This window comes from Acartia tonsa, chromosome 10, assembly GCF_053477335.1.
Source record: "Acartia tonsa isolate MP-2025a chromosome 10, ASM5347733v1, whole genome shotgun sequence".
Classification (NCBI taxonomy): Eukaryota; Metazoa; Arthropoda; class Copepoda; order Calanoida; family Acartiidae; genus Acartia; species Acartia tonsa.
Genome location: NC_137269.1, coordinates 22,704,212 through 22,732,044, shown reverse-complemented (window position 1 = coordinate 22,732,044; position 27,833 = coordinate 22,704,212). Strand labels below are relative to the sequence as shown.

Genomic DNA, 27,833 nt, shown 5'->3' with positions numbered 1-27,833 from the left:
TCTCTTGTGTTTATAATTATATATTATTAAGTATCAAGTCCCGGCTTTCCCTGTGTTTTTGTGTGAGATTGGTTGGTACACCAAGATTGAAAGAAAATGTCGGAACTTTCAGGTAGATACAATGGTAGCTGTAGTATACTGACAGACAGACAGACATGGACTATACTTACTGATGCCTATATAGAATGGAATACTATAGATTGGAGGACTGACAGACAGACGGACAGTTGCTTACCTGGAGAATAGTGGCAACACTTTATAAGTTGATATTATTCTAGGAGCTGTCTGCCGCTACCAAGCTGACAGATATGAGGCCGAGCTCTATAGGTTCGGAATAGTCTCAGCAGGCAAAGTTTCACAGCTCCTGCCTGAGGGTGAGAAGCCTTGTATCAGCTGAGTCCTCCAGGCTGAAGTATGTTAAGAACTTCCGCCGCCTGACCGCTGAATTAGAGTTCTTGCGGGACGAAAACAGGCGGGGTCTCCAATACATCGAGCAATTGTTGTCTGACGGGAGGGCTTTGAGGCAGAGCCTTAGCCAGAGGGAACGAGCTGTTTGCAGCCGTGAGAGCATTGTTTGCGGCTATCTGAGATATATCACCAGTCAACAGCGGCCGCAGGCCGTCTGTGCTGAGGTTGCTGATATTGATTACAAGCCTGTTAATCTAGACGAGTATAAGGGTCTTACTGACCCTAGTGTTGGAGACCTTGATAAATCCCGGCTTCTGTGCAGTTTAATAGCTAAAATTAAGGAGGTGTGTGGTGACCTCACACGCTGTGAGGAGGCTGTAAACCGGATAGAACACTCGGTGGCAGCTATACTTGGTGAAGCCCGGTCCAGCCGTCTGCGTAGAGTAGAGCTGCGAGAAGCTGAAGTGCAGCTGGGAGCGTTACAAGGAAAGTATCCTTACTTAATTGCCTTGTGTTCGGGAGCAGTTAGGACTGTAGACACGTCCTATGATGCCAACATTATCCAGACTGAGTACACTTCTTTGGAAAGAGCAGCCATTCAACGTGATTTCATCGCTAAGGACCTGTTGAACTTGCTCCAGATCCTGCCACCAGAGAGCCGTGAGTCCTTGCCAGCCCTTGCCACCTACAACGTACAAGCATAAATACCTGACAAAGTGAGTATCTGTTAATTAATGGGGAGGGCAGGGGCATCCTTGATACTTGATTACTTTATAAGCTTTTATAGTATGATTTGTACATCTCTATTTATAATTTTGGGCTTTGCTACTTGTGGATGTTGTCATCCTTGTTTCATTTTATTTTGTATCTTGAAGTTAAATGCTTTAAACATGAAAAGATTTTACTTTTACAATTTTTAGGTTTTAACCGTCAAGAATATCAAGAACGTGTTTATTCAAAACTCAGGAAAAAGAAAAGCAAGACCAAGCCCTCCTACCCAAGATTTTGTTTTATGCCTCTATTAGTAGTAATTTTTATTATTTAAATTTTATGTATAATAAAGTTTTATATTTTACTACTTGTGTTGTTTATTTTTAACGAGATTTAACCATTAAAGAAAAGATTTCGGACGCTATTGGTTGTTTAATAGTCTTAAAAAGTTCCTAGAAATTACACTCTCTTTCTATCTCTGTCACCCTTTCTTAATGTATGCTCGTTAAATTAACTTTTAAAAAAAAATAACTATTGGACATAATCGTCGTAGTTCTTATCACAAAATCTTATTACTCCTTGTAAATGATTTCTCTTGCATAAAATCCATTATGCAAGGGAATACCAATTGTTTGCACGCTTACAGGCATGTGACAATGGAAGATAAACTATACTTTCTTTTCATTTTATTTGTATATATTGTTAACTATAGTGCCTAGGTAAAAATCAGAAGAACTTTCTTGCGTATCCTTATTTTGAGGGAGGGTACCACCACCCTCCCAAGAGAAATCGCCCCTAGAAAAAATTACCCCCCTCCCAAATAAAAGATACATTTTTTAAAACTAAAATTATAATTGGGGGAATGGAGATCAAACCCGTTTTAAACTGTTTTTAACCTATTTTTGAATGGGGGGTCAAAAATATACTAGGACACCTATAGAATCAGACTGCAGAGCCCAAATTTGAATTAAGTCCCCAATAAACTTTTTTTGGGGGATTTAAAAATTAATTTTTAGTGTTGCTGTAATCATTTTGACCGAAGCAAAAGCTCTTTTTTTACTTCGGGTAATATTGTGGCTTACAGAACATTTTTATATAATTCACTTTATATTGATACAATAAAAAAACATTACTCTGTTCATTGGAAATAATTTTTTTTTCCAAAACAATTAATTTCATTGAAAAATCTAACATTTACAATAAAACAAATAATTCTGAAATCTAACCAATAAGAAGTCTTGTTTTATATAATTCTTTACAATTCAAAAAAAGAGTGTTTTCACAAAGTGACTTATTACCAATGTAGTTAAATATTTTTTATTTAATTAAAATGAAAAGAATGAAAACCATACACATAAAAGATACATACTTTTTAAAATTATTTTAAAAGATAAGTTTGAATAATCTTATTTTATAACACATTTGTATATGTGACAAAAATAAATTTGTTGTATTGCATGAACATTTGTTGTCATTTAACCCTTTACAGCCATTTTTTATGTTTTTAAAATAAGTGAGAGAACACAAACATGTTAATGTTAATTCGTTGATATATTATAAAGAATTAACTTTTTAGTGAATTTTTATAGTAAAATCATAAGGCCTAATTTTACTCTATACCAGAATACAATATTTATGAAGCAAAACACTCTAAAAGCTACGAATTTTACCCAAATCAAAACAAAACTTTTTGCTCCGGTCAAAATGATCACGGCAACAGTAAAAATTAATATTTAAATCCCCCCAAAAAAGTTTATTGGGGACTTAATTCAAATTTAGGCTCTGCAGTCTCATTCTACTGGTGTCATAGTATATTTTTTATATACGTTTTAAAAATAGGTTAAAAACAGTTTAATAGTTTTTAACTTTTTATTTTTAAAATAAAAAATAATTGGGTTATCGAATTCAACTCCTCCCTCCTCAAGTGCCCCAAGAGCTCTCTAAGGCATAGCCGCTAGTTGATTATATGTCAGCTAACACTTCTTTTAAAATTCACTTTAGATTGGAAATGACTTCCTTTCATCCCCCCCCCCTCTCCTTTACCTTCCTATCACTCCAAACGTTTTCATGTTCACTAATCTTTTCATTTAATTCTGAGAATGTACTGTACTTGTATGCCTATCCATGTATAATGTTTTATTTTTAGTGTGCTTTATCATTTATGCTTATTTTGGTTTCATTTAACGCTTCACCCCTACCCTTTAGACTTTATCTTGAAATAATGTCCACCTATAATAACAATTCAGGTAGAGAGGGGTATCATAGAGGCAAGGACGTCTCGACTTTTTTTATTTGGGGAGGGGGGGGGGGGGGGTAATCACCCCAGGACGTCCCTAGTCATTACATTAGTACCCAAAGTTTTATAATAGCATTTTCTTTTCCTTTAGCTTGAGGACTTTTATTGAATTTGATTAACTGGTTTTAAGTTAAGTGTCCAAACGTTTTAACCACTAATTGTAATCTACAGAAAAAGTTTTTTTTTTTTTTTTTTTTTTTTTAAACATGAAATAGATATTTATTACGGGGGGGTCACAAGATAAAAACATACAATAAAGACATAAATAGTAAAAGAATAAAATATTAATAACAAAAATGGTAAAAAGAAACATTTAAATAAAAGAGAATTAATTAACTAATCGGCTTCTTCTTTTTGCTTCCCTGTTTTGGGCCATGTCAAAACTTATTTTTGAAAACATTTGCGTCTGGGACTTCGCCTCCTGTTCGTCAAGATTTAAATTTTCCATACATAAGCTCCAGAGCACCTCATATAAAACTGGACATTTCTCAAGGAAGCTTAATTTTCCTCCCTTGCGTCCCTGTATGGAATATTTCAATAGTGAAGGGTCACTGCCGAGACCATTCAGCACAAGTCTTTCCATTTCCGCTTGGCTTTTAACCACCTCCTTTCGCCGTAAAACCCAATCTTCTCTGAAAGATTATTTTGCAGGTTTGCCTCAAGTTCCGCCAGTCGAACAGGCTCTTGGGATAAACTCTGGGGCTGGGTACTATCAGTACCGCCCTGCAGAGCAACCATTGCCTTCAATCAACTGACGGCCCTTGAGTTAAGCCTCAATTCCTTAGCCAACACATCTCCAGTTTCTTTTCAGTTGGGCTAGAATGTCTTGCAATAGATCATGACTTTCCTCTTGCTTTTTAAAAATTATCTCCAAGCTTGGACACTGGTCTGAATGGTTCTTCTGGTTCTCCGCCTCTTCAACATCCTGGGTAGGACCAAAGATTGCCTCCGACTCCAAAAAATCAAAAAAATTGTCTCGGACATATGGAGTGGGATCCGGTTCTGGAGTGGTTCTTCTATTGTTAGCTCCAAAACTATACTTCTGATATCTGAATTGGCTATGGGTGTAGTTGGAGGGAAATCTTCTCAGGAATGATTTGGGTAAAAGAACTTCAGGACATCTAACCGTAAATACACCCTCTAGTGCCTCAATGATGTTGTCATTAGAAATTCTATCACCCAGGTTTCTCTTAAAACCTGTTACAGATAGTTCTGCCCAGTTTACATTAAGGGAGTCAAGGAAATTCTTGAAGTATTCTTCTGGACTGGTGTCAGCTGCCTTCTGAGGGCTTTTTGCAATAAACAACGTTCTGCTCTCATGAGTACTTAATTTATTATCAAAATGAGACACAGCACTATCGTCCTCCTCGTAATTGTTGGTTAAACCTGAAAGGTAGAGGTCCATATCCTTAATGTTTTTCAGTAGTAATAATTGATTTGAGATATTCAATCTCTGATTCCAGAGTTTCAAACATCTCTGATGCCATCATCATTTGAATCAGCTCATCTCTCGCTTGTTTCTGTAACGTGTTAGTTGTTTTCTCTAAACTCCACAAGTTTCTTAAAATATTTGAACATTTTCTGCATGCTATTTTAAAATTTGAACTTTTAGTGAAGTGAATCAAGCAAAGATAGCTTGGTCAGTTTCATCATTTGAGATATACATCACCCATTGTCTTATTTCTTACGACCACTTGAGAGTATTTCCATTTAAAGTCTATTCAAGTAAAGTTTTCTATTCAGATGCTAACAGTTACTGAAAAATTATGATAGATAAATAATCCGCAGGTAACTGATTGTTTTGACTTTCCTTAGCATGTTTGAAATACCATTACCACAGTTTTCAGTAAAATCAAATAAGCTAGCTAGACTATATAATTACATACTTTAGTCTGTTCTTATGAAACTATATAATAAAATCCAAAAAAACGCGGGAAATCATTTAATTATCACGCAACCTTTCAACATATTATATTCACCAAACCTAGTCTTTTTTATAAAAGGGAATCTTTTCTATAATTATTTAACGATTATCTTTTTTTTTAATTTAGGTATGTTATAATTGCCCTATCGATTTCGATGATAATTCCTGTAAAGTTTGGTAAGATTTAAAAGCGTAGCAACTTTATTATCATTATCAAAAGTCCGTATTAAAAATATGATATAATTATCCAATTCTTTTAAAGAAGTTGTATCAATTTTTTCACTTTTTATTTAAGATAGCTAGCCGGCTCTTTTAGTAAGTAGTAGATGTAGATTTATTTTGTTGCGTTTTAGTACCTTAAAACCGACTTAATTATTTTTTTTAAAAACTTAAATTACTTAAAAAATAAGAGGTCTTCAAAAAAACCGATTGCATATCTGAATTCTATGAAAAATTTTACATCTACTACTTACTAAAAGAGCCGGCTAGCTATCTTAAATAAAAAGTGAAAAAGTTGATACACCTTCTTTTGGAATAATAATTCCTTGAACTGAACACCTAGTACAGTATTTTAGACAAAGCATCTCTATAATCAAATTATTAAATTGTAAGCATGTCCTTAAAAGTATCCTGCATTTCAGCAATTTTGCAGCAAGGTTATATACAATTTTGTTGATATATTTAAATTGGAATTTTGCTAATAAAGTTTTGATACCCTTGAAGTGTAAATGTTCGCGTTTTCTACCGCTTAATTTCAGAGCTGCGCTTTTATGAATGTTGTCATCCTTGTTTATAATACTTTTACATGTATTGTATTTTGCTTGATCATTAAGTCTTGTTTTCAAAAAAAGATCTATTTAAATTGAAAAGTTTATTTTTGTTACAAAATTAAGTAAGCCATTAAAGACCAATTTCAAGGGTTTTTCCCTCATTAATTTTTTATTCAAAACTATTCATGAATAAACAATAAACCAGGACAATTATGTTTATAAGTAGCAAAACAAAACAAAGCTAATTACAGTTTGGGTGTTAATTGATCTAATATTTAAATTTATAATGCCACTCTTACTATTGTATATGAAAATTATATATATCCGAATTTATCCTATTTACCAGGGAGGAAGGGGACGTCATTGGACTGTAAATTATATTAGTACCCAAAGTATTATTACCACTTTCGCTAAAACAAAACTTTTAGTTTGAATTTTGTTTGGTTATTTTCAATCTAGTAGTGTTCAAACCTTTCAACCAATAGAAGGGTTGATTTTGTTTATCATTAAAAGTGATGTATACGTTATATTAAGTAATATCTGCGCGGGGATTAGAATTGTTTAGAACAAGGATGACAACATCCATAAAAGCGAAGCTCCGAAACGATAGGACAAACGGATATAGTGTATAGTGTGAGAACTGAATAATCAGGATATAAATGAATAAGAGTCAAAGCAAAATTGTGAGTAAATTTGTTGAAAAACTTCTTGATACAGGATAATGTTTATGGACATACTTTCATTTTTACTTGATTATAGAGTTGCTTTGCTTATAATATTGTACTTTGTTGTCCAAGAAATTAGTATACCAAAAATCAGAACAATCGGATAATTAGATCACATAAAAAAGTAAAAAATCAACATGTTTAAAATTGTAACGTGTGTGTCATAAATATTGTTATTTAGACACGTTTGGGAACAGTTGAGCTACACAAGTCCAAGAATTAATAAATTGGGGTGAAGATAGAAGAAGGGGTGAAGAAATTGGAATACTCTAGCAAGAAAAGGGGCGAAGCCGATGAGAGTGAATCCAGTCAACAGTATTAACTGAGTTTAAGTGGCAAAGAGAATCTGATTAGAGAAAGAGTCAAGTCTACAGTATCTATTAAGTCTACAAAGAAGAGTCTCTACATGCCACCGATTATAATTTGTAATTACTAAAGTATTTATTCCATCTTTTATTACCCTTTTTATCCTACTCCCCTTAACAGCAGAAAATGTATGATTATATTAGTACTCTAAAATGAAAATAATTGTCTCTAAATGTCTAAAGTATATGCACTGTCAAATCAAATGAAATTCAATTGAGCTTTCTTTTTAATTTCAGACTAAACTTTTTAACCAATGAAAAATTAATATACAATTATAATTAGGGTGGCCAAAAAAGGTACGTTTTTGTATTATTATTCATGTAACTGAAACTAGAGAAAATACGTTGATATCTACCACTTTGCTAAAGTCAAACGGCTAATAATAAATGTTTAAAAGTAAGAGAATAGAACCAACAGAAAAACAATAAACCTAAACTGAAAAGTGAGAAACATTTAGTGGAAAGCAAAAGTGAAGTAATTTCGGGAAATTGAGTAAATGTAATTCTTATTTTAACCTACAAAACTTACACCTGGCTTAAATAATACTATCCTTGTTTAGGTGGTGACCAAAACAGGCTAAACAAGTCTATGACGGAAAAAGTCCCCTAACGGCAAAAGTCCCCTAACTAACCAACCAACCCAATCTGAGATATGAGCGGAAAACAAGCCTATCAAGCAGACACCAAGTTGAAGCTATAATTAGTGTACCTTACTGTGGAAGGATAGCTAACACACTAAGAAATGAAGGTACTTATCTTTAAAATAACAAGAAAGATTCAAGAAATGTCCACAATGCCATTTAATAATCTATACTTTAAAGATATAATAATGATATCTTAAAAATACTAATAAGATATCTTTTTAGATCAAGCTTCTCCAGAACCCCAAGATTAACATCTAAGCTACCATCATCAAGGAAATATCTCCGACCCACGCAACGCCCTGTGGGGGAAAATTGAACTGCTATTCTTAAGAAATCTGGGAACAAATCTTTACACAGAGAGAGAGCCATGTAAGTTATTTTTTACTCATTTTCCATAAACATTTTAAAAAGTCAAAGAAACCGAAACCAATAATAAACCAAAGCTTTATTTCTAATTAATGTAACCATTTTATTTTTTTCATTCCTTTTAACATTATTTCTCAAATCAGTGCTTTTACAAATTACGGCCATCCTAACATACACTGTAGAAATTCGTTGTACACTGTAAGAAAATATTTCCTAATTTTATCAAATTTTATTACACTTTTAACATTTTCCATTTTAAACTTGATTTTATTCACACTATAAAAATAATATCCCATGTTAAAAGTTTTATTACACTTTAAAATTTTCGTCAATTCAACACTGTAAAAAATAAATTCCCATTAATGAAATTTTTATTACATTTTCAAAATATTTTCATTTAAATTATTTGTTCACACTGTAAGACTAAATCCCCATTAATGAAATTTTTTATTACACTTTCGAATATTTTCACTCAACTCAGTAATTTCACACTGTAAAAATAAATTCCCTTTTTAAGCAAATATATTACACTTAAAAATTTTCATTTAATTTATTTTTTTTTTACCTACAATTAATTCCTTTTTTTTTTCTTTTGTAGGTAATTTGTTACCATCACATGCGTCACAAACACAAAGCTCTTATATTTACAGAACAAGTAAAGATCAAAATGACTACAAGAAAAGATTAATAGTCTACTACATGGAACCCAAGCAAAAAATAACAGGTTGCTACAGTAACAAATTACGTTCACCCAGAACGTCTACATGAATAGCAAACAGGATAGCTCGTCACCTAGGCTACCTTTGTTCACTACTGGAGAATCTTCCGACCCAAGAAGTCCCGGGGTACCACAGAACCCGCCTGACACTTGGGAAACCAACAGTGAGTATCAACGGTTGAATGATACTGCCTCCACTGTTAAAGACACTAGCATAAACAGTTTAAAAACTGTGTTTAGTACTTCAGAGCCATCCTCCTGGATAACTCCCTTGCACCCATCCTGTCTTACTGGTAAACCTTATTTGAGGCCAAGGCTTAAAACTTCCTTGGATGCTTTAGCCAATGATGATGGTGCTGATTCTAATGACTTTGTAGATGAAGAGTCATCAGAAATATCCACTGGAGACGAAGGGATTAACGAGAGTGATTTTTATATCGAGGATGAGGATATAGACCTATTTCAAGTACCTGAACCTACACAGCTAACCCAACTAGACCCACTGGATATTAGTTTACCATCTAGTGAAGAATCACGCCCCCAGTCAGCTGCTAGTGTTGTTACAATAAAAGGGAATATGGCTAGGGTCGCCGCTGCAGTCAAAACAGCTATTGCTGAATATGAGAAAGCCATTACTTCCTTTGATATTATATTTGATTCACTGGAGCCACCGAATGTACCAGCTGATGAATTAAAGAGCCTTCAACAAGAGGCCACTAATAACAGAAAGGCCTTGATAGAAACGTTAGCCACCTTTGCTGCCGAGCCTCATGAGCTCTTTACGGATTCAAAACGAGACAAGGCAACAACATACTGCACACATTACACTAACAAGTTAAAGTTAATTTATGTGCAAGTTAAGAGCAATGATGAAGCAACTGCAAGGAGAGCTGCTGATGATACAAGCAGGCGTAACTCGGTTAACATGGGTATTGATGTAAGATCGCAACAAGCCACCTTATGTTCCCAGCGTGTTGCCAGAATGCTACCATCCCTTAAACAGACAGTTTTAGACATCAATACCAAGTTCACCTCCACCCGTCTCCAACCCATTAAGTGAGCTATTGAGTTAAAAGGTGCCGATAACATGTTTAAGCAGAATTGTGATGCTATGATGGAAGTTGGCCGACAGATTGATGATTTAGTTCGTAATGCAAGCAATGCTAATGATGATCTCTCGCTTGAGGCATTAGATGGATTGTCCTTATCCTTGAACAAGTCCAAAAGAGATACTAGAAATAGGTTGGATGACGTTCATAGTTCCTTAGGTATTGTACCTGGTATGATTGAATCTGGTCTCAAGGGAATACAGGTCGATGCACCTACCTTTTCTGGCAAGTTCTCAGAAGAGCCAGACTTTTTCACATTCACTAAGAGGCTGGATGAATATTTCAGCCAAGCAGGAGCCTTATCTATGGCACAAAAACTACTAAAGTTGAGGAATGATTGCCTGGTGTCACCTGCCAAGGATTGCATTGCAGATGCTAAAACATTTGATGTTGCTCTACATATACTAAAAACACACTTTGGCAAACCAACAATGGTTTTCATGAACAAGGTGCAGGATCTAAAGAGTTGTGGTAAATGTCCGGAACAGATTTTAGAGAAGAGGAATTGGATTTTTAATGTCTCCCAACGGATCAAAGCTCTCACGGAGCTAGCTGCTGACCATGGCCTTACTTTAATGTTTGAGAGCTCAAACATTGTTGGTGTTCTCCAGAAGTTAATGTTACCCAAGGACCATGAGGAATTCAAGAAAGTCCTAAGAGAGGAGATGCGAGCTAAACCGGAAATGTATATTACCAGAGGATATACTCTTGAAGCAATGCTGGGTTTCCTTGAAGACACTGCAATTGACACAAACATTGACATAGATTATATGGCTGCTAGCAGTTTTGGGACCTACAGAGAGCTGCTAGATGGGATGAAGGATCCTAAGACTAATAAGGATGATAACAGTAAGGGAGCCACGCCAGGAAAGGACTACAAAAAGGGAAATTCCTTTAAGAAGTTTAGCACTAAAGCAGTTGATAATGACTCTGATGACATGTTGGATCTTGAAGATGTGTCTGAGGACTCAGATGATGGTGCTGGTGCAATGGCACATCATGGAAAGGAACCAGCGTTGCCAGCTGGAAGCAACTCCAATACACCAAGGGACATAAAATGCAAGGGTTGCGAAAACTACCACAGTAGTCTAGCATATTGCAAAGATTTTCAAGAAACGCCAGTCAGGAAACGTTGGAGAAAGATTATGAAACAGAAGGCCTGCTATCGTTGTTTGCAGAATGGATGCCGCGCTAGATATGGATAATAGAAGTACTTGGTTAAAGGCCCACTTGAAGAATTGTGACAACAAGTGGTTGTGCGATGTTGATAAGTGTTCTAGTAAGGATGAGATTCGCAAGAATCACTTGACTATTTGCCCGTATCATATGGATGAGAATAAACAAAAGGAGATTGACTTTATCAAAACACTTGATAGAAGCAAGCTAGAGTGTGATGCTAAGTTCTTGTTTGCATACTTGTCAAACCCCCCTACAACACCTGAATCTGATGCCATGGATGAAGCTACATTCCTGAATGGCAAGGATAAGGATAGTATTGAGATAGAGCCAGAAGTGAAGAGTTGCCCAATTTACCAATTGCAATATGTGGCGGGCAAAAACAATGAAAAGCTGATGGTTTTTTATGATAATGGATGTTGGTCGTCTGGCATTAGTGATTCTGCTTATGCTGCACTTGATACCGTCACTGTCCGTGAAGGTCCTACTGTGTTACAAGTTGCTGGAGGGGCTGAAATCAGTATACCCTATGGTAAGGAAAAGTTTTGGCTTGAACTTGACAAGAAGGGTGAAAATAATAAAACCGTCATGGCTGTGTTTTCTGGACTCAAAATGGAGAATGTCAGCTGTCAGTTCCCTAATTGGCCATTGAGACAAGTGTATGACGACATATCTGCAGAGTTCTTTAAGCTGTTCCCAGACAGGACCCTCCCTTCAATTGAAGATAAGATAGGTAACCGTCCAGTTGATATTATAGTTGGGATACAGTACAATATGTATCACCCACAACTTTTATTCTCCCTACCTGGAGGTCTGGAAATTAGGCAAGGCTTGTTAAAGGCTTGGAATGGAAATCAAGCAGTCCTTGCTGGCCCCCACCACCTTTGGGAACATGTCTCAACCGCCAGCAGTTACAGGGGACCAGGGGCTTACCTCACGTCTGAATTTAAGGCATACAGAGTCCAATGTGATACGCTTTGGAACAATCCAGTCCCAACCTTTGAGAGTAACCTGAAGTTACAGGCTCCCCTGACTTGGACATTGTTCTGTGATTGCGGCGAATTGATTGATAACCCATTAGTTGATGATGACAGAGCTGTTGTTTCTGCCATTTATGCTGCAAGTGCTGGGAAACTTATTAAGGAGTTCCAACTATTGGATGAAATTGGTACGGAGCTTGGTTATAGGTGTGTGAAGTGCCGGCAATGCACTCCCTGCAAGGATGGAGAAACTATTGAGCAAAGATCCTTGAAAGAGGATCAAGAGTCTTATCAGATTAAAAATTGCATTTCCTATGATCCTGAGGCTAAAGTAGTGATTACTGAGCTCCCCTTTATTTATGACCCAGAAACCCACCTAGTTGATAACAAAAAGGTTGCTGTTAAAATCTTGGAAAGCCAAATTAAGATAGCTGATAAGGATGAGAGTGTTAAAAATGAGATTTTGCGAAGCTTCAATAAACTTGTTGAAAATGGGCACTTGGTACGTCTTGATGATCTGTGTGAGTCTGAACGATTGCAAGCCCTCAAACCTGGATACTGGATCCCTTGGCGTGCTGTACACTCAAGTTCGAGCCTATCCACGCCTACCAGACTAGTTTTTGACGCCAGCTCAAAGACTCAAACCGGCCACAGCTTAAATGATATTTTAGCAAAGGGAGACTCAAAAGTTGCAGACTTACTGCATCTACTCATCCAGTTCCGCAAAGGAAAGGCTGCATTGACCTCTGATATTAAGATGGCATATAATACTGTAAAGATTAAACCGGAGTTCTACAGGTACCAGAAAATGGTTTGGAAGGAGTTTTTATCAATAGATTCTGACACCATTGATATGGTTATAAGAACGCTAATTTACGGAGTGAAACCTGCTGGACAATTGACTGCTGAGGGTTTTGAGTTAGTGTCAGATATTGCTGAAGAGACTGAACCAGAATTAAAAATAGGAGCTGACACACTTCGAAACAAAAAGTATGTTGACGACATACTTGCTTCCTTCGACACTACTGAAATTAGAGATGAGGCTGGAGAAATGTTACCAAGAGTCCTTGATTATGGAACTATGGAAGTTAAAACCATCACAAGGAGTGGCTTCCCCCCTGATGAGAGTGTCTCTATTGATGGAAGTTGTTGTGGACTTGTTGGGTACAAGTGGGCCCCTGAGGAGGATCTTATTGGTCTTGATATCAAACCTCTGTACCTAGGTAAGCCAAAGCGTGGTAAGCTCACACCCTTTGTTGAAGGAAACTTGTCTGAGGCATTATGGGCTAAATTCACAAAAAGGATAGTTACAGGAAAAGTTGCATCAACATTTGATCCTATTGGAATCTTTGTACCTGTCACTTCTAGTCTAAAGCTTGACCTTAGTGAGATATGTAAACTTAAAGTAGACTGGGATGACAAGTTACCTGCCTCCCTGTTAGATAAATGGGTACATAATCTGAACCAAATTCAAAGTCTAGCCGGAATCATGGTTCCTAGAAGCATCTTTAATTATGATGTTAATGTTTCAAATGGTGTTAATCTGATTGTGTGTACCGATGCCAGCCAATCCCTTGCGATTGCTACCGTCTATGCCCAAATGGATTTAAATAATGGCGGAAAAGTCTGTAACCTGGTAATAAGCAAGTCAAAATTGGTAACAAAGTTGACAGTGCCTAAAGCAGAATTAAAAGCCTGCAATATGGGGTGTGTTCTTGCTACCCTTGTAAAACGAGATTTTGGGAATTGTGTCAAAAATGTAATTTTTGCAACTGATAGTGTCATAGCACTTTACTGGATGAATTGCGATTCACGCCCATTACAAACAGCTGTACGCAATATGGTAATTGATATCAGAAGGTTGTGTGATGTTACTGACTGGCGACATATTGCTACTGATCTTAACCCTGCTGACATTGCAACTAGGACTGCTGATATCAGTTCTGTAGGACCTGATAGTGAATGGCAATTGGGCAAGGACTGGATGAGACAGCCCATTGAGAAGATGCCTCTCAAGAGCTTACCTGAGATCTCATTGGATCATGAGGAGCAGCGGTTGGCTATGTTGGAAATAAGGAATTCTGGAGCACCAGGGTTGACACTGATGGCTTTTAGTCTGAAGATCAATGAACTTGCAGAGTTCAGCGATTATGTAATAGACCCCAAGAGGTACTTGTGGAACCAGTTGATAAGAAAGATTGCTATTCTCTTCGTAATTTCTGAATGCTTTAAAGGAACTAGGAAACTAAGATATAATCAAATCTCAATTGCTGTTGAGGAAACTGACCTGAAAAGAGCAGAATCTTATGTGTTCAAGAAAACCACGAAGGAATTGTTTGAATACAATGAATGGAAAAAGTTGGATAGTCTTGGCCAGATGAAAGATGGAATATTCCTATATACTGGTAGAATACTAAGTGGTCAAGAAGCTGAGTTTGCTGATGCTATGGTTGATTTAACCAGACTCTCTTTTGCAGTTCCTGTTGTTGACCGAAACAGTCCAATTGCCTTCTGTATAATGCGAACTTGTCATGAGAAGCTCACTCACCATGGAGGAGTTGTATCCACACTAATAAAGAGTTATGAGTATGCTTACATAATTGGCGGAAGATCATTGGCGGCGGAGATCAAATCTAAATGTTTGTTTTGTCAACGGTATAAAGCTAAAACTATTGAAGTTGAAATGAGGAAAATTGATGAGGCTAGGTACAATGTAGCCCCAGCATTTACCATTTGCCAGTTAGACTTGTTTGGTCCATATGATTTGAAATGTCAAGTGCATCAGAGAAAGACTCGAAATACTGATTCTATTGAAGCCTGGGGAGTTGCTATCAAATGTTGCGCCACTGGTGCGGTTGGACTATATGTCATGATAGGATATGATACCGACAACTTTCTCCTTGCGTTTCAACGCCACATATATAGATATGGTACCCCTGTTGAAGTGCGGATTGATGCTGGGTCTCAATTAGTGAAAGGCTTGAAGGAAATGAAGGTTGTCCTTGCCGACATAGCCAAAACTATTAACATTGAAAATGGTAGTAGCTTATCCTTCAGAATTGCACCACCTGGTGCACATAATTGGAATGGAATTGTTGAGCGGTCCATAAAGGAAATCAAGAAAATCACAAATACTGTGTTTAAGGGTAGATACTTCTCTGCCATTCAATTTGAAACGGCTCTCGGATTCGTTGCAAATGAGCTGAATAACCTACCATTATGTTTGAGAGATAAATCCACAAACCTAGATGGCCTAGACTTGTTGACTCCAAACCGATTGGTCATGGGAAGGAACAACGGTAGAGCTGCTATGGGAAAGATTACTGTGGAGACTCCAGGACCCATGCTGCGGTCAATGGAAGAGATTGAAAAAGCATGGTGGAAAGTGTTCCAAGAGACCCGGTTAGCGGATTTTTTCCCTAAGTCTAGAAAGTGGTGCAAAACTACTGTTCAACCTAAAGTTGGCCAAATTGTTGTATTCCTCAGAGATACATCAAATGCCTTTGGAAGCAGTATCTTTCGTTTGGGAAAAATAAAAACAATATTCCCATCTAAAGATGGGATTGTCAGAAAGGTAGAAATTGAATATCGCCTCTTCAAAGCTAAGGCAACTAGTGTTGTTGTTAGAAGCCTCAGGAATGTTGCTATCCTTGAAGTAGAAGAAGATTTGGATCTTGGAGGCCAATTGGCTGCTGCCTCATTGGAGTTGGATCACCTTTGGACCTATCATATGAAGGTCTGATAAATCCAATTGCTAAGTTCCTCACATACTGTAAATAATGATTTTATCAAGATTTTATCAAATTCATGCAAGTCTGCTGTCCTAGTGAACTCGAACTGTTGCCTTTCCTGGTGGGAGTGTAACGTGTGTGTCATAAATATTGTTATTTAGACACGTTTGGGAACAGTTGAGCTACACAAGTCCAAGAATTAATAAATTGGGGTGAAGATAGAAGAAGGGGTGAAGAAATTGGAATACTCTAGCAAGAAAAGGGGCGAAGCCGATGAGAGTGAATCCAGTCAACAGTATTAACTGAGTTTAAGTGGCAAAGAGAATCTGATTAGAGAAAGAGTCAAGTCTACAGTATCTATTAAGTCTACAAAGAAGAGTCTCTACATGCCACCGATTATAATTTGTAATTACTAAAGTATTTATTCCATCTTTTATTACCCTTTTTATCCTACTCCCCTTAACAGCAGAAAATGTATGATTATATTAGTACTCTAAAATGAAAATAATTGTCTCTAAATGTCTAAAGTATATGCACTGTCAAATCAAATGAAATTCAATTGAGCTTTCTTTTTAATTTCAGACTAAACTTTTTAACCAATGAAAAATTAATATACAATTATAATTAGGGTGGCCAAAAAAGGTACGTTTTTGTATTATTATTCATGTAACTGAAACTAGAGAAAATACGTTGATATCTACCACTTTGCTAAAGTCAAACTGCTAATAATAAATGTTTAAAAGTAAGAGAATAGAACCAACAGAAAAACAATAAACCTAAACTGAAAAGTGAGAAACATTTAGTGGAAAGCAAAAGTGAAGTAATTTCGGGAAATTGAGTAAATGTAATTCTTATTTTAACCTACAAAACTTACACCTGGCTTAAATAATACTATCCTTGTTTAGGTGGTGACCAAAACAGGCTAAACAAGTCTATGACGGAAAAAGTCCCCTAACGGCAAAAGTCCCCTAACTAACCAACCAACCCAATCTGAGATATGAGCGGAAAACAAGCCTATCAAGCAGACACCAAGTTGAAGCTATAATTAGTGTACCTTACTGTGGAAGGATAGCTAACACACTAAGAAATGAAGGTACTTATCTTTAAAATAACAAGAAAGATTCAAGAAATGTCCACAATGCCATTTAATAATCTATACTTTAAAGATATAATAATGATATCTTAAAAATACTAATAAGATATCTTTTTAGATCAAGCTTCTCCAGAACCCCAAGATTAACATCTAAGCTACCATCATCAAGGAAATATCTCCGACCCACGCAACGCCCTGTGGGGGAAAATTGAACTGCTATTCTTAAGAAATCTGGGAACAAATCTTTACACAGAGAGAGAGCCATGTAAGTTATTTTTTACTCATTTTCCATAAACATTTTAAAAAGTCAAAGAAACCGAAACCAATAATAAACCAAAGCTTTATTTCTAATTAATGTAACCATTTTAATTTTTTCATTCCTTTTAACATTATTTCTCAAATCAGTGCTTTTACAAATTACGGCCATCCTAACATACACTGTAGAAATTCGTTGTACACTGTAAGAAAATATTTCCTAATTTTATCAAATTTTATTACACTTTTAACATTTTCCATTTTAAACTTGATTTTATTCACACTATAAAAATAATATCCCATGTTAAAAGTTTTATTACACTTTAAAATTTTCGTCAATTCAACACTGTAAAAAATAAATTCCCATTAATGAAATTTTTATTACACTTTCAAAATATTTTCATTTAAATTATTTGTTCACACTGTAAGACTAAATCCCCATTAATGAAATTTTTTATTACACTTTCGAATATTTTCACTCAACTCAGTAATTTCACACTGTAAAAATAAATTCCCTTTTTAAGCAAATATATTACACTTAAAAATTTTCATTTAATTTATTTTTTTTTTACCTACAATTAATTCACATGCGTCACAAACACAAAGCTCTTATATTTACAGAACAAGTAAAGATCAAAATGACTACAAGAAAAGATTAATAGTCTACTACATGGAACCCAAGCAAAAAATAACAGGTTGCTACAAAAATGGACGTACGGGCATTCTGGTAATGATTTTAGAGTTGCTACGCTTTCTACCTAACTAATACAGCAATCACCATGCAAAGTTTGAAATCGATAGAACAATTCTAACATGCCTAAATTAACGAAAAAAGCTATCCGTCTCGGACGTACGGACGGACTTATATATATAGTCTTGTATAGTATCTACACTTTTTATGTAACTGTTGATTTCTTTTTTATCCAGTTCATAGAATTTTATTTCTTCATCAATACAAATAAAAAGGAGATTTTTCTTACAGTTTTTAATTGCGAAGCTACCCTATAGTTCGAAATGTCCGTTCGTCAATATGTCCGTCCTTCTGAGGGAAACATGATTTTAAAGCATACTCAACCAAAAAACAATCATAGCAGTCAGACTGATTTTTGACAGATTTTTAACTGTATAATTTTTAATTTAGCAGAATTTTAAATCTATTTTAGTTAATTTGATATTGTTCGCACAGATTTATTACTTTAGATTTTAGGTTTAATTTTTGTCTTTCAAAATACCATTCTGATTCTGGTAAATACGCAATACGCGTGCGTCATATTATTTTTTTGGTACAAGGGGTATTTATAAAAGGGGCAGGTGCCCTTACATAGTGTTTTTATATTACTGCATTTTTATAACAAAATCTCTAATCCATCTATCCATATATCAATCTATCTGTATTCTCTCTCTCTCTCTCTCTATCTCTCTCTCTCTCTCTCTCTCTCTCTCTCTCTCTCTCTCTCTCTCTCTCTCTCTCTCTCTCTCTCTCTCTCTCTCTTTCTCTTTCTCTTTCTCTTTATCTCTCTCTCTCTATCTCTCTCTCTCTCACACTCTATCTCTATCTATCTATCTCTCTCTCTTTCATCAAAAAACAGAATCATCGGATTTTCTTGGCTGTTTTGAAAAAAACGCCAAATAACAGTTTGACATAATATCCGACTTTTTTAGTTAATTTCTCTTTTCTCGCCACCTGGTCATTAGATAGTCACTATGGGATAAAGTATTGCACAAAATAATCTAAGTATATAAAAATAGAGGGGGAGGGGGATTAAAGAAATGCACTACTTGTTTAATAATCTTTACTCAACCCTACCCCCTCCTCCTTCACTTTAAACAAGAATTGCCCTTTCCTGCATAAAAACTGTAACATTTTACGTAATTTAAACAATTTTCGTTTTGTCCGATAATTTCCAAAGTGAATTAAGGATTACTCTTTTTTCATCAGTGTGTATTCATTTCCGCATATTTTTTCTCATCCGCTGAGGGGTTCCTTTTCGTAAAATGACACATCGCCATTGAAAGAGGGATTGAGGAAAGTAAAGCCAATGGGAAGTAGGCTTTTCTATAAAAAAAAATTGCGCATCCGTAAATGCCATATATTTGCGGAGGTGATTGCACGTACTTTTTATCTACGCTTGCGCGATTGTTATCAAAGCAGACGCGCATTTATAAAGGATTAAGGTACTATCTTTTTAAAGCGAAGCTTTCCTATAATTAGGGTTTGGCCGTATGTCCATATAATTAGGAAGTCATATTGTCTATAATTTTTGCATGTATTAAAATTGTCCTGTCCATTTTAAGCTTGTCATGATGACAACAATCATCCTATACATTTTATTTTTAATAATAATAATTTCTGGGACGATAAGGCACTGTGCTATGGGTTAATATTTTTGAATAAAATATCAGGGACAAGACAAAATCTTTTATAATCTATGTTTTATTGGCAGCACAGACAGTGGTGACGGCCACGACTACGGCTACGGCAACGGCTACGGCAACGGCTACGGCAACGGCTACGGCAACGGCTACGGCAACGGCTACGGCAACGGCTACGGCAACGGCTACGGCAACGGCTACACATTTAAAGATCTGGCTTAGGATTAAATAACAGCTCCCCAAGTTTTTACAGTCCAATGATGCATCCCTCCCTAAAAATATTTGAATTATTTTCATTTCCTATCCCCTTTTTTCTCGCCATTTTATTTTCTTTCATATTATTATTTGGAGTATTTAAAGAGTGTTTTTTTCTTAGTTTTTTAAAGTGAAAAATAGTCTAGTATATTATTACTAAGATCTCTATAACGGCCACTCCGCTAGATCTAGAAGCCCAGGGCAAGTTTTATGCTATCTAGCTGAAAATAAAAGCTATAAATAATTCGTCTATTGTTTTATCTTCCCATCTTAAACAGCATGATTCCTTAATCCTTTTCTAAAGCTAAGCAATACAGTGCGGTAAAAAAAAGGTTTGAAACTAAAAGTTGCAAAGTTTACAATGTATTACCTCTATTAGTAGCGAAGCTACTCTATAAATCCAAATATGTCTAAAATCGTAATTTGTTGATTTCCATTAGAATAACTTTTTTTTTCATCTGGTCCATGAAACATTCTATTTTTGTTTCTGTTAGTCGCAACATATGATTGTTGTCGCCCTTGTTTTCTTTTAAACCTAGTAATATCCCAAACTTTATGTAAACAATTTTTACGCGGCTATCTATGGCACCCTATGGTGCTAAGCAGATGTCAGATATTTACAAACTACATAATATCATCACATACTTTGGTTTGGTGTAACTCAATTATAGCTCAAAATAATGGCTACATAATATCATCTCATACTTTTGGTTTAGGAGCAAGTCAAATATGCGCTCTCAACATAATGGCTACATACTTGTAAACAAAGTACATAATTAGGTTCAGAGTAACTCAAGTATACGCACAGCATAATTGCTAAATACTTATTTACAAACTATATAATATCATAGCATACTTTGGTTTGAGAGTAATTCAAAAAGGCGCTTCAAAATAATGGCTACATACATATATACAAACTACATAATATCATCAAATTCTTTGGTTTGGGGGTAACTCAAATATGAGCACAACATAATGACTACTTACATATTTACAAACTACATAATATCATCATATACTTTGGTTTGAGAGTAACTCAAATATGCTTACAACATAATGGCTACTTACATATTTACAAACAACATAAAATCATCATATACTTTGGTTTGGAAGTAACTCAAATATGTGCACAACATAATGGCTACATACATTTTTACAAACAACATAATATTATCACATACTTTATTTTGAGAGTAACTCAAATATATGCACTACATAATGGCTACATACATATTTACAAACTACATAATATCATCACATTCTTTGGTTTGGGGGTAACTCAAATATGCGCACAACATAATGGCTACTTACATATTTACATATTTACAAACTATATAATATCATCACATACTTTGGTTTGAGAGTAACTCAAATATGAGCACAACATAATGACTACTTGCATATTTACAAACTACATAATATCAACGCATACTTTGGTTTGAGAGTAACTTAAATATGCAAACAACATAATGGGTAATTACATATTTACAAACTACATAATATCATCACATACTTTGGTTTGGGTGTTACTCAAATATGCTTATGACATAATGGCTCCTTTCTTATTTACAAATTACATATCATTAAGTAACAAGAGTAACTAAAAAATTATAACATAAGAAGTTACAGTTATTGGAGAATTCAGCTTTATTAGCTAAAATGTTAAGTGTTGAAATTAGCAATAGCGCGTATTAAAATCTCTGCAAATTTTAAGTATTCCACTATGCTTGTACTATATGTATGTTTATAATAATATTATTGTTCACTGCAGGGGTTATTAGGAAAGTAAAGTGATATCATATGATACTACATTAATTTCTTTTACTTTTACCATCGGCATCGCCACTATTCTCTGAAAAGGAAAGAAAAGGGGTTAGAAAAATAGTCTAAAATTATCCAATAAAATTCAAGCGTAAACGATAACCACAATTTCTTAGGCTTAGGTATTAGAGATTTTCTATTGCAAATAGAAAATTAAATCACAGCCTCTTTGCCAGGCGTATGAAAGCAAGTACAATTGATGGTTATCTATCTGACCACATGAGTTTAAACATAATTATATGACCAAGTTAACCTCAATTAACCTAACCTAACCTCTTTTTTTTAAATTCTTACTATAAAATTCGAATTCTGTAAGGGTGATCGTTGAAAAACAAAATTAGGGAGATATTGTGCTAAAAAAAGATTTTTTGTTCGTTAATTAAATACGGCCAGTTGCTTCTTCCTATGAGCCCTAGCAAATAAAGCTTTAGAAATTGAAGATTGTTGCTATCGAAATATTACTGGACATAAAAAAAACAAAAGGCAGACAACATATTAGGTATTAAAGAAGTAAGTTTTCAAATACACTTTCAATACATTTCCTAAATGCTAGGGAAACAACCGCTATTAGGTCTTCATTAACATATTAATTAAATTATAGGAAATATTAAAATAATATAATATTTCACCTACTGTGACTTTCTTAGTGTAAACAAACCAGAGAATAATAAACAAAAACAAGAGAAAGCTATGTCCATAACGTAGCATCAATTATGTAAATCGATATATAGTTACTTGGAAGTTGTACCAGATTTTTATATCCTTATACTAAAGTAACAGGATGTCTGTCTGTTTGTCTGTGTGTTTGTACCAAAGGATCTCGCTAACCGCTGAATCGATCGGGTGCACCTCCCCCCCCCTAAATATTTTTTAAAAAAATTCTTTTCAAATCTTAAATAATAAATTGGGTTATAAAATTCGACTCTCCTCTCCTCAAGTGCCCCTAGAGGCCTCTAGGGGCGTAGCCGCTAGTACTCTAAAAAAGTAATACTCCCAGCTGGGCTAAAATACCGTATCCCCCATCGAACCACTTTACCATATTCCCTTCCCTACTACTGGAGGATCGAACTTAACATTAAATGAGGTCCATATAACAACCTAAATTGACGCCAAATTGTCAATATATCCACGTGTTGTAAATCCATTAATTTTCACAATAATTTTAGAAACAATAAACTGTTATGCATGTTGTTGTTGTATCAGAAGGAAGGAGGTGACTTTAAATTGTGATTTAGGTCCCAAAGGTTTTCTAACTGTGTTAACCTATTTGTTGGCCCAAAAACTTTGGGTTCTTTTATTGAGTTTTAAACTAAAAACTGTTTTCTATAGAAGTTACAATTTTGTTTATTATAATTGGGAATGTATATCAAATTATCATTATTGTTTAATCCCTACGATTCATGGTAAAAGAATACTGGAGACAGAAACACTCGTCCACTTACAGAGTAGCTTCGATATTAATAAGATTTTATTTTATGAATAAATTTATTAATTAAACAAATACATAAAAGAAGATAAAAACAAATAAAAATTAATTTTCAAATAAATAATATTTTTATTAAGTTGTTTGTTTTATTGTTATCTTTTAAAGATACTAGGGGTCTAAAGGGATAAGACAATGGCCGATAAATTGATGTACATCCCCAATGATGACACACATCATAACCCCTTCCGTATGTTAAAATAAGTAGTTGAAACTTTGGACGGATGGGGAGGGCTTACTAAAGATGAGAAATAAGAAATTTATTGGTTATGGTTAGGTTTTAGTCTATTTAGCGGAGCAAATGTTCAAATGTAGTTATTTTACTTATATACTATGTTATTTGTAAATCCAATTAAAGATTTACTTTATTCAATTTAAAATATGTAGTAATTATACCTTTGAGTCTATAATTTCTAATTATAAAAACATTTCTTGCACCTGGACTTTTTTATTTGAAGTGGGGGGGGGGGGATTTGAGTTTTTACATTGGGGAAAAGAAGAAAAGGGGAAACATCGGAATAAGGGTGTGTAGGGGAGGGGGGGGGGGGGGGGGTAAGTTAATAGGAAATAGATACAATTTTGATAAGAACTAAAATTACCCTTTTTTATAGGGAAGCTACTATATACCAAGTTATTCCATGCACACGTACGACCGACCACTATTCGCCTGTACTTTTAGAGTCAACCTACGTTAACTTCACTTTCATTTGCCTAATTTAAGAAAAAAAATTTAATAGCAGTGGAAATAAGATTACTAAAACTGTTATATTTATCTCTATTCCAAAATAAACCCATTTGAAGAATTTAGAATAAAATGAAATTATTTTAGCATGTTATAGTTAATTGAAATTGGATACTAACCAATTAACACTTTTTTTGGATATTCTATCAAAATCAAAATGGATATATTTGAAGAAATTTTGTTGCAAAAAAAACATATTCTTTCTACTAATTATTATAAGCTACGAAAGACAGAGAAAGAAAAATTGCGGAAAGATATATTTCGTCTGAAGTTTTAAAATAAATAAGAGGGAGGGTGGGGGTGGCTATCATCCTACACCCGCAAAAACAGAATTCTATCTAGCAATTATCTTTACACAATTATAGAAGAGCATGTGTAAAAACATTCTATATTTTACTTTTAAAGTTTTTATGCTGCAAAGGTTAAAACAAGAACATGCAAAGTACAATGATATTTATACAAAATGCATAAATATCAATGGATTTATAATACTTAGATGTTACACAAGATTATCATTTACTCTAATAAGGCGTAACTTGTGGCGGGATGAAATAAAATTTGAAAAAAGTATGTCAATTAAGATCTCATTAACCACTAGATATAATACGATGTTAGACATAGTTTTTTCGTATGGATGAGAACCGGTTCCTATCCACCGGATTCAAATGAATACGAGAAAGTAGCATTACTTTGTACATTTTTTAATTGGCACGTATCAATGTGTAGAAATATGAAATTGTAGCAATGTTAATATTGAAGAACATCTACATTTTTCAGTAGGAGGAAGTGAGCTAAAACTCTGTAACACATTATTTGCGTGTTTTAAAAAGGGGGATGGTACTCTTTTTTTGACACACAACCCCGGAAGTTTGGTGTTAGTGTTAATGTGTTAGATGAAAATTAAAAAGTCGTTGATGCTTCAAATAAAATTAATTATAAAACATTGTGTGATGATGTATTTTTTTTGTAAAATAAACAATGACAATTTTGTTCATAAAAGCGTTGCTGTTACAAGCTAGTAATATTGCTATATGATACATATTAGAAGATATATAAAGCATTTAGATCTATTATTATAAAAGATAGTTTTGATGTCTAGTGGATGTGTTTTAAGCCGTTTTCTGGATGGGGAGGAAAATAGCCTTAAACAGCTTTGAACCTGAAAATTGTTAACATCTCTTTTAGCTGCTTTTGTGTCTTTGTTACTTTAGATCCATTACATTTACATTCTACTGAATTTTATTACATATTTTGTCACGTTGAAGGGCTTTAATGGTTTTCTTTAAATTAAGTATATCTAAATTGAATTTTAAGTATGAATTGAATAAAATTACGTTAAGGATTATTTTATATACCAGTGTTTGTGCCCCTTGCATAAAGTAGTCGGGAGAAGATATTCATATAAAGCTGGCTTAAAACCCAAAAATAAAGATTAAAACTTACCCAGGACCATAATAAGCTGTTCTGACAGATGAAACCTATTGATTTACTAGTCTTACTAGTCTAGTCTGAAGGGACAGACAGACAGCATTATTTTCTGTTAAGTCTCCCTAAAATAAGGAACTAGAAATAGTTACTCGCTAAAATCCAAATTTATCTTTTGTCCTTACTTTATATAATTCTAATTCAAAAGATATAAAATACTATTACTCAGCTATCCCTACTTTATAATCCTAAATAGTTTACTATTCTATTTGATAAACAGTGAACAACAAGGCACCCCCATTATATTATAGGGAATAGAGTAGTTATAGAGTTACTTTTTGCGTATCTTTCGTTTTTAAGAGAACTTACTAACATATTTTTATAAAAAAATTTAACTAAAAAAAATGTTATTTTAGGCACAGACATTGCTATAAAACAAAGTAGAACGATGTCTGACTGTCTGTTTATTTGTTTGTTTGTTTGGACCGAAGGATCTTGCCAACCGCTCAACTCATCGGGTTATCCTTAACCGGGTAGCTTTTCATACGTCCCGTGAAGGTTTACAAATATTTGAGAAGAAGGGTACCACCACAATCCCAAGAGAAATCGCCAATAGAAAAAAATTATCACACCCCCAAAAAAATTTTAACTAAAATAAAAAAAAATAAACTTTTTAAAAAATCTAAATTAAAAAAAAATGGATTTTGGGATTTAACTCCCCCCTTTTCAAGTGACCCTAGAGGCCTCTTGGGGGTGAAGTCGCTAGTTGTTATTACAGAGGTACTTTTAACGATTAGTCTAAAGTTGTATTGTTTGATATTCAAGGGATAGCTATATATGAAGATTAATGATAGACGAATTTGCTCTATTATCATTGTAACTATCTATCTATTTGACCAGTATTTTTTGTAACTATCTATCTATCTAATCAATATTTTGTGCATCTATCTATTTAATATTTATCTAGTGAATTATAATAAATATTGGTTTATTCTTCATTATCAACAGATAAATAATCATATATTTTCTTATCTATCCATCTACCTATGTATATATATTTCTATCATTCGAGTAATCAATTTAACTATCCATCTATTTATCTATTTATCCAACAAACTACATATCTGTCTATCTTCCATCAATCCAACTATCTATCCATTGATATATTTATCTATCTATCAATCCATCTATATAACTGTCTATCGTCTATCTATTTATCTATCTATGTAGCCAGTTATCTATCTATGTTTAAGATTAATGATATATAAATTTGTTGCTCATAGCTCCCCTCCAAAACATTTCTCTGCAACTTATCTCAAAAGCATGGTGCTACGTGCAAGCTTCACTGAAAATTATAGTCTGAATAGTAACTATACAGTCATTTTTTTAGTGCGAGGTACTCATAAATCTAAAGGGATAAGAGAATGGGAAAACAATTTATGCTGAGGAAATGATGACAAACACAATTACCCCCAGATTTAGAATTGTCGGTTAGACATTGTCCGATAAACGATAAAGATTTCATAAAAGTACCCAAAGATTTTAATTAAAATTAGAGAACTTGTTTGGAAACTTTTGGGTACCAGTATAATTTACAGTCCAATGTCCCATATTCTTCGATGCTAACATAAAACAACAATCCAAAATTAATGATAATTCAACGTACTTCTAATGGGTAGACGTACGAAATTAACCAAACTTTAGAGTAGCTGCGCTTTCTTGCCCATTGCTTGTTTTTATTTGGTATTTTGTAGCAATACTTTAATTTGTAAATAGCCAGTACCATTTCTAAATACTAAGCTAAATGTAAATGAAGGGAAATGCCAATAATTATACGAAACAAGGACATACATCTTAGGTCAATATTTAGGACAAATATGTATATACAGAGTGACTACCTAAGCTTTTGATATAGAAAAAAATAAACAAAACATGATCCAAATACTTAAATATCACTCTGAGATAAAATGTCTAATTATCCTAGAAATCACCTTTTTCTATCCAAAGATTGATTCTACTATGTAAAAATTGGTTGAACTTTTTGTTGTGTTTAGGTTAGACTAAGAATATTTCTGCATAGTACATTTTTTAACGCTTTTAAGTCCCTTAACTTTACCCGTTATCAGACGTAAACGTCCTTGTTTTTTTTTATTTTTAAAGGAAATATTAATTATTAGTATTTCAGCTTCGATATGTAATGTAAGTGTTTGGTACCCTCACCAAAAATAGTCATAAACCTTCTAAAGACCTATAAGACGTCACACTGTTAGGGAGAATCATATCTCTTCAGCAGTTAGCGAGATCTTTTGGTATACACAGACAGACACACATTCTGTTAATTTAATTTTGGGATAGATTTTGAAAAATAATAAATCACAGAAAAGATATCATAACAATAAATTGACTTAAGGTAAAACTTCGTTTTTTAAAAATCTATAACAGTTAGGGAGTTGAATCCATTTT

At 34.2% G+C, this 27,833-nt stretch overlaps 3 long non-coding RNA genes across 5 annotated transcripts in view; all 3 read left to right on the top strand.

Annotated features, from left to right (window-relative positions):
- LOC145330644 (uncharacterized) overlaps positions 1–1,533 on the top strand; it is a 2,208-nt gene extending 675 nt beyond the window's left edge. Inside the window, exons 2-4 of one of the 2 annotated variants that reach the window (XR_013883537.1) lie at positions 32–112; positions 1,108–1,124; positions 1,329–1,533. This is a non-coding gene — a long non-coding RNA (uncharacterized LOC145330644). Of the gene's footprint in view, positions 1–31; positions 113–1,107; positions 1,289–1,328 lie in introns of those variants that run through there. The other variant, XR_013883536.1, reaches the window with a different exon arrangement.
- Positions 1,534–6,988: 5,455 nt separating this feature from the next.
- On the top strand, positions 6,989–9,043 carry LOC145329650 (uncharacterized). Of its 2 annotated transcripts, XR_013883020.1 has the most exons (4): positions 6,989–7,496; positions 7,760–7,947; positions 8,066–8,212; positions 8,808–9,042. It is a non-coding gene; the product is annotated as an uncharacterized LOC145329650 (long non-coding RNA). The 2 variants fall into 2 exon arrangements; XR_013883019.1 differs by lacking the exon at positions 6,989–7,496 and having other exon boundaries at positions 7,582–7,947; positions 8,808–9,043.
- Positions 9,044–15,910: 6,867 nt separating this feature from the next.
- LOC145330643 (uncharacterized) lies at positions 15,911–17,679 on the top strand. The gene is made up of 3 exons (XR_013883535.1): positions 15,911–16,565; positions 16,829–17,016; positions 17,135–17,679. It is a non-coding gene; the product is annotated as an uncharacterized LOC145330643 (long non-coding RNA).
- The last annotated feature ends 10,154 nt before the right edge of the window (positions 17,680–27,833 follow it).